The following is an 8,519-nucleotide window of genomic DNA, read 5'->3' as shown; positions in this document are numbered from 1 at the left end:
GCTCAGACGTGACTTCTCAGAAAACGACATACATTAAGTGGCATTTCTCGAGCAGTATCTGTGTCAAAATGGATAATGATCGGACGTGTAACCTATTAAACAGCATTTGAGCACTAGAAGATGATTGCAACTTGAACACATTCAACGTAATATCATCAAAAGGCCATGTTATGTGTCTTACCGGTACCATTTCCGGTACTACGCTGCACCAAAGTTGTTCGAAACATTTCTTTTAAAGCCACGGTGAAACAGGGCTGTTTACCAGAACCAGTACAAATGAAGCGGATCGCAATTTGCTACCTCCAAGAGTAATCAATACGTTAACCAAGGTAAAGACGCTCATCCGTTCAAAACTGAAACTGTATGTATTTTATTCGGCAGAACTGCCAACACCAAAACCTTAGGTTTCTCGAATTGCATAGTAAAAGCAACATCAGTACTGGCAGTCCCGCAACGTAGAAACTTCTTGCTACGGGGTAGCTACATCATCGTGTTATTACATCGACTTTGTATTACACACCTCTGTACAGACACATAACCCACCCTTTCAAAACCGGGCACATATAACCCCGTTACACAGCTGCCTCATTTTGCAGCCTAATATCGCACACACTGAAAGTACAACTCGAATCGAGTTCATGTTGGCCGCTGGAGAGTAAATGTCGAATAAAATGAGGTCATATTTCTGCTTAAACCTTTAGCCACCAATCGTGCCTTATAGCACACATCAATTATGGTCACGCTTGTTAGCAAAGCCTCAGAGGCATCCAATCGTACGTTCAATTAATTCTCGTGGAATGTTTGTCCATGTTCTGTTCTGGCGATGCGATTGTAATTTGCTGTCCACCGCTAGTCGCCAATGTTCTACTTCGTCACTAGCCATTGCCTGCGCATACGTGGTAGGCAAGTCCGATTCTTCGCGAGAACAACTTCAGCTATAAGGCCATCTTCATCATACCTTGCACGCTTTGAAGATGGTGGTCCTTCGGTTCCTTCCAAAGTTTTTTTACCCATGATCCGTTATCCGCAACAACATTGGCTTCGCGTGTATGCCTTGAAAGCTCCACTTGCGGTTGATATACCAATCTTCCTGTGTGTCCAGTGTTGAAGTTCTGTACTTTGTCATTTCAGAGTGAACTGAGGCCGGTAATCGAAGTACCTCGACCCTTGACTCATTTGTCTCGGAACCCCCCCTCATATATCGGAACGACTGGAGTTTCTTCTTCTTCATACTCCATAGGCTCATCTTGATCTTGTTTGTGTGTTTTACGGCCCGAGCACTGCGCTTTCATCGTTCTTCTTGGTTACGTGTATCAATTTATTTTGTTTGGGTGGGTCTGTCTCAATAATGCCGCCCACTTCACGCTCGTCCAGCTTGACCCACCGTGATACTGATAGCGTGTCTTTCTCCAAATCCTAAATTCGGTACCTTCGACATCATCAAGGAACACGAACTTAAAGCTTTTGGCTTCGAGTTTCGTCCTCTTCACTTGATCAACGTGAGCATACCCATGAGACCCAAACACCTTAAAGCAATTCATCCGAGGCTTCACCTTAGATTCCAGCTCATACGGGGTATTTGGGTGCAGAGTATTGGGAGAGCGGTTGATCTGGTACACCGCAGTGCTTACTGCCTTTTCCCACCAACATGTCGGAGCACACTTGTAGTGTAGCATTTTTTTAAAATCGCCGGTTCATTCGTTCTGCAATTCCGTTCTGTTGGGGGCTGTACAGTACTGTCCGTTCCGTTGTCCGAAACGCAGGCACTTGATATGAGCTCTCATTGATTTTCATGTAATGCTTTGAGCATCTTGATTTTCTCGGCAACTTCAGTCTTTTTTACCAAAACGTAAACCACACATATCGCGAATAATCATCCACAAAAGTCAAAATGTACTAAGCACCTCCTTTCGAAAGTGTCTTCATGGGTCCCATCACGTTTGTATGATCTAATACCAATACACATGACGTTTTTGTAATGGACCATCTTTGAAAGACTACAATCGTCTGCTTGCCCTTCATACATCTACCGCACAAAGTCTTGATACCTTGTCTTAGCGCAGACATACCTTCTGTGGATCGCAGAGTCTTCAATAAACCATCCTCGCTTGGGTTTCCCTTACGAACGTGCCACAGCTTCCACTGACTATCAGCTCTTGAGTATCGCACCGATCTTGCCTCCTCTTGCTGACAGTGTGTAAGCTCTTTCATCTCCTCTTGCTGACAGTGTGTAAGCTCGTTTATAAGTCCAGGAATAAGCAACACTTCCATCTTTGATATGCGTCTTCCGTTTAAGCCGATAAACTAAACTGTTCCAGCTCCTTCGACGCATAACTTCCTGCCATCTGCAAGTGTTACTTTGACGTCGACTTCAAGTCGCTCAAAGTCGCTCAAGTCACTTAGGCGAGGGGTGATGTGTGACGTCGCACCTTTGTCAATCATCCAGCATGCTGATTAATCCTCCTCCACAGCAAATACTGCATCATTACCGCTGAAACCGTTTCTGGAACGGTCTCAGCTGGGCAGTCCCGACTCATATGTCCCGTCTGGTCATATTAAAAAACTTTACCCTAAAACCGCCGTCCTTGCGTGCCGCGCAGTTCTTGCGACCACTTCCTCGTCTGCCCTAGATCCGTCCATTATAGCCTGTGTCGTTGGAAACGCTTTTCCACGTGATTCCTTCTTCTGTAGCCTGTCTGACGCTTTCATCATCTTTTCCTTAACTTCGATCAGAATGATGTCCTCAGCGCTATCCACGATAGAAGATATCATCCCGCCGGCAAACAACTCAGAAGTATCACTAGTTGTCTCCATTCATCCACCGGCTTTACCGTCGTCTGGAGTCCCACGATCTGCTCTATAAACGCGTCCAGATGTTCTACCATGCGAGCGTCACTTTCCGTCTGACACTCATGAAGGCGACGTGTCATCGTGACTCGGTTGTTCAGAGTGGAGCGATTGTAGAAATCGCGAAGCGCTCGCCATGTCTCCAAGGCACGAGTAGCAGACCGAATCTTGGTCTAATATCCAACTTCGACGCCCTTGGAAGTGACACTTAATGCCTTGGCGTCATTCACGAGCCATGTCTCCGTTATTTATCTCTCGTCCTGCGTGCCCATCACGTGCCCCAGAAACCCTTTTTGGCGAGGGCCTACCTCATGTTGAACTCCCAACGGTAGTAGTTACCATCTCTTAGGAGGACTTCGGTGCGCTTGGTAGATATGACGGTGGGTAAGTGCTTAAGCGAGACATGTTGGAAGATGGCAAAAACCGAAGTGAAAATATATAGGTACTTGGATCGATACTCTGGGCTACCTTTAAGTTTATCTTTGTAGATCCTTCTAGAAGCTTCTTAATGTAACCAAATTTATCTAGACCTTTGAACGACTACTATTTTATCCGTAATCAGCATCCGTAATTAAGATAGTAACTGTAAACATGACCGTAATCCTTATGACGTCATCCATATGCATTCAGCGGTGTAAACTTAACAGCTCCTACCGATGAGAAAGCCATGATTTACCGATTAAAAGCGCAAGTCTAACGGGATTACACGTACCCCGAGTGTAACGGAGTTACATGTACCCGGTTTGAAAGGGTCGGTCACGTGACTGTACAGAGGTGTGGAATACGAAGTCGGTGTAATCACACGATGGTCGTAGCAAGAAGTCACTACGTGGCAGGACTGCCAGTAGTAATGCATATTAATTAGGTTTTACCATTTATTAAGAAACCCTAAGGTTTTACATATAGGCGGTTTGTCGCAGCCAAAGCAATCGAATATTTGTACGGAAGTGCGTCTTTACTCTAGTTAAGGTTTTAAGTACACCTAGATTAGCGGATTCCGATCCGCTACACTCATACTTTTTCTTATAAAGAGCGTAAGGTCGGTGACCTTAGTAAGCTTCCTCTAAGCAATGAGTTACGGTAGCCCCGCTGCACTTGGTCGCACTTCTACTCAATCTATGCCTGAGAAATTTCGACTGATCATCTATGAGGATGGAGCAATTCTCCTATTTGCCCCAGGGCATGCAGGACGGGCTTGATAAGCTGATGTCCTTGCTTGGCAATGAAGGCGTGGATCACTTTGTTTCGTAAGGACCTGAAGCAATAAACGCGCACCTAGAGGCGTTTAAAATTATGAAAATGCTCCGCTAGAGCACCTATAGCAGCAGCTGTCAGCGTCGACAGCGTCCATGACGCCACCGTCGACAACGGATGAGATCAACCGACCCAGGCCGCTCATGGTGAGCGCTCAGACCTTTGAGGGTAAGGATGGAGAGAATTTCTTACTTTGGGTAATAGAGGCCGAGATGGCTATGGTATCCACCACCAGCAGCGCGTCGCGAAAGCTATTTCCAAGTTCGGAATCGAGCGCGAGAATGGGCACTAACGTGCTGTGCTTTGGTTGAAGCTGCGTTGTCCTCCTGGAAGGAGCCGAATCGTCAGTTTCTGTGAGTTTTTTCGCCGCCCAATTTAGCATATCGCGTGAGATTGCGTTTCCCTGCTGCTCGACAGGGCAAGAAGGAATTCGTAGACTTTGTTCAAGTGTTGTGAACTCTCATTGCCGGGATGGCAGCCGATACTCTCCCCGAGGTGGTCACAGTGACCGTCGTTATGAAGGTCCTACGTACTGGCGTAGCCAAAATGGAAGTCTTCCTTGTGCATCCGTCTTTTTCGGAAGAATCGGTGAATGTGGTATTTAACACCGAACTCAACTTCAAGTCGGCAAGACTTGGCTGAAGTGCACACCCTCAAAGCTCGTCGAGCGGACCTGAGCCAATGGAGCTCAGCTATGCTGAGAAGAAAAAGGGAGAGCTCCCAGCTGTTCAGCAGCGTAAAGATACCCGACGGTGTTTTGTTTGTGGAGACACCCATCACCTTCAGATCGGTTGTTTCTTGCGCAAGGAGCATCAAGGTTCGCCGATCCGACGTCCCGCTTCTAACCAGCCTGGTTAGTCGCGGGGATTGAGAGAATTCAGTCTCGGGCTCGGGATTGCCCAACTGGAGAAGAACTGAGCTTTGTTAAGCCTCAAAGAGGTAGAAGGCAGCAGGGCCCAGCCCCGAAGAGCTGCGTGCTCTTCGACACTAAACGTGTGCGCAAGTCGGGCTTGTTGGTCGTAAAAGCGACCGTGAAGAGCTTTGATAAGCCTTGGTTAATTCTTATCGATTCTGGTGCAAAGGGCAATTACGCTCGACGCTCCACGATCGAAGGAAGTCAGCTGCAGGCCGGGGCGCTGGAAGCGCGGTTGAGTGACGCCGTTACTGTTCGCTTAGCTACGGAGACTTGTGTCACTTTGCCGAGGGTTTTTGTGGACCTCGGTGTCAAGTTTCTTGACTTTGATAGCGTGAAATGCTGTCTATTCTTAGACTTGGATGACCTAGTCCTTGGAAAGGCATTATTGGAACACCATGAGCCATGGATTGTTTGTAGTCGAAGACCTTAAGCATTACGCGCTGGTCTCCTAGTGGAGCTATATTGAGGCTTGAATCCACGTTTTCAAGGAAGCAGAAGTGCTAATGGCGCGGACACTAGACCGGAATGGTCGATACCAGAGTATCCGAGTTGTCAAACACCGAAGGCGTATTGGACAATAGTTCCTAGCATAGCACGCGGGCTGAACGTGATGTGGCACATAATCCACTGAGTCTGCTCAAGAATTGGAGTAGTCGCTGCATGCCAAGAGTGGCATGGTCGGCCAAGGGTCGAGGTATCAACGGCGAGACACTTGTGATGCACGTGGAGTGGCACATAAATCACTAAGCAGTACTCACGATACGAAGCAGTTGCTGCGTGCCAAGAATAGTATGTTCGGGCGATGTCCGAGGTATCCTAGGCAAAGCCCTTATGATGTGCGTGTAGTGGCACGTTATCTACTGGACTAAGACTGCACAAATAGCAGCTCTTCGTCGAATAGTGTTAATAACATCAAGGCTCCGATAGAGCAGGGAGTGGGGACACTGGACGATGCCGAGTGCGTGTTCCCATTGGTCTGGATGAGGCGTAAAACCTCTATAGAGAGAAGACGGCGAAGCCTTATACTAGCTGTAAGACGCAGGGCATCGACCCTGACCCAGGGTGTATCAACCGGAAACCATAGCGCACAGCTATATAGCCTTGTCAACGGTTTGACGGGAGAGAAAGACGACGTCCCCCTCAAAGTTATTTCTACGGTAGATGCTCGTCTTGTGCTGGACGAGATGTTCTTCGAAGAGTTAAGCGGTGCCTTGAAGGCAGGCAATATCGCCGAAGTGGTTATTATAAGACCGAACGAGATGATAAAGCTGTCATCGCTCCTGGATGAAGCTGTCCTGATGGACACTAAGAAGATGCTGAACACACAAAGTGGCTCGTCGATCCCGAAGGATTCCTCGGAGTCGTATTATCCTTTGGTAGAGGCATTCCCAGACGTCATCTCCAAAGACGTGCCGTCGGTCCGACCTCCGGACCGAAGTGTGCGTCATGAGATTGACCTGGTTCCGGGAATCAGGAGCTGTGTAAGACGCCAATGGCCCCTGCATGAAGAGCGGTGCGATGTCATTGATGCCCTTTCCCGTGCGAAGCACGAGGTAGGAATGGTGCGTGAGAGCAAGTCTCCCCATTCGACACTCACGTTTTGTGCCCGGAAGCCGGACGGCAAGTGGCGTATGTTCACGCTTATAATAGGCTAAACGCTACAGCCATTCCTGCACGTACGCCTATTCCTAGAAAGGATGTTTGCCAGAACAATATGATTGGCTGTAAAAAGTATGGCGCACTCGACTTAGTCGATGGTTATTACCAATCGCTCATGAGCGCGAGTGATATTCCGCTGACAGCGGTGAATACTCCAAGCAACATGCTCTGCTGGTGATGCTTCATGGGCTGTCGAATACACCAGCAACATTTAATCTCTCGTGACGCAGTTGTTTAGACCCCATCGGGCGTATGCGCAGACATACTTCGACGATACCTTTGTCCACAGTCGTGCGGGACACGAGAGGACAGATGTGAAAAACTACATCGTTTTTTAAAAGCGGCAATCGAGTGCATGCGCACGAATAATCTGTATGCTAATCCTGATAAGTGCATCTTCGGCGCGGAAAAGATTAATTTTTCATAGTGCTTCATTGGAATGCGTGGCCTTCGAGCGGATCTCGCTAAGATCAAGACTATGGTGGACTGGTCAATTCCAAAGAACCAAAAGGACTTGCGCAAGTAATTTGGCTTCACCGACTATTTGCAGAAGTATAGCGCAAATTATGCAGAAATGGCACGACTATTGTCGATTTACTTAAGAAGGATAACAAGTGATGTTTGGACACCGACCATCAGGAAGCTATTGACAGGGCAAAAGCAGCCTTCTTCATGCACCAATCCTGGAGTTACCAGACCCCGATTCGTCCTTTTAGATTCGCCTGTGACGCTTTGGACTGGCGATATCGGGTGATCACGTTCGAATCTCGCCAGCTAAAGGCGGCGGAAAAGAACTATCCAGTCCACGACAAGAAATTACTTGCGATGAAGTATGCATTTGTTATTTTCGGGGTGCACCTGTTTGGCTCAAAGCCGTTTGTGATCCACACAAATCATGCGTCATGACGCACTGCGACTCTGTCGTCTCACCCATCGCAGAGGATAGCCATGTGGCTCTCATTCTTTGCATACTATAACTTCGAGGTGAAGTATAAGCTAGGAAAGAAGAATGTTTCGGCTGGTGCGTTGTCACGCAGACCGGACTTTAGGCTTGCTAATGTCACGGTGACGTCGTCAGTGATGGGTTTGATCCGCGCCGCATACGGAGGTGATAGTATGTGTGTGGTGCTGCTACAGGATCTCGGGAGCACGGGGTTTGATAACTCAGACAAGAAATTGTCGGTGCATTTGCGCGCACGGCTACACCGATAGTTGTTGAGAAACGGGCTGCTGTAATATAGATACGACGCGAATTGTCGTTCCTCGCGATGAGGGTTTAAATACGGTATCCTCTAGAAAGCCCACAACACAACACTTAGTGGTCATCTCGGTCATGTGACATACAGCTAAGTGATTTGCCACTATTGGTGGGCCAAGCTGTACAAGTAGACACGCACATATGTGTGCACGCGTCAGACGTGTCAGAGGGTGAAACACTCTACGAATGCGGCGGCGCCGCTGGCCAGTTATCTGTACCATTCGGGTGTTGGCAGTCCATGATTATTGACTTTGTATTTGGCCTGCCCGGGTGTGGTGGTCTTTTGTGGACCGTTCGAGCACGATAACGCTTCTTGCGGCAATGCCAAACACCATCGACGGTGTGGGTACAGTGACGCTGTTTGTCGATCGTGTCTCTTAACAGCATGGACTCTCGGAGTCAATTTTCTCTACCAGAGACCCGCGCTTTACAAAGAAGTCTTGGTCTACAAATTTTAGGATGCTGGACACCAAGCTGAATATGTCATCAGTGGACCATCCACAAAACGATGGTCAGACTGAGCGCGTGGATAGCGTTGTTGAAAATGTTCTTCACAGCATCTGCGCTAAGACGCCGAAGAGCTGG

The sequence above is a fragment of the Plasmopara halstedii genome, assembly GCF_900000015.1.
Source record: "Plasmopara halstedii genome assembly, contig: Scaffold_3060, whole genome shotgun sequence".
Lineage (NCBI taxonomy): Eukaryota > Oomycota > Peronosporomycetes > Peronosporales > Peronosporaceae > Plasmopara > Plasmopara halstedii.
This window is presented reverse-complemented; position numbering follows the sequence as displayed.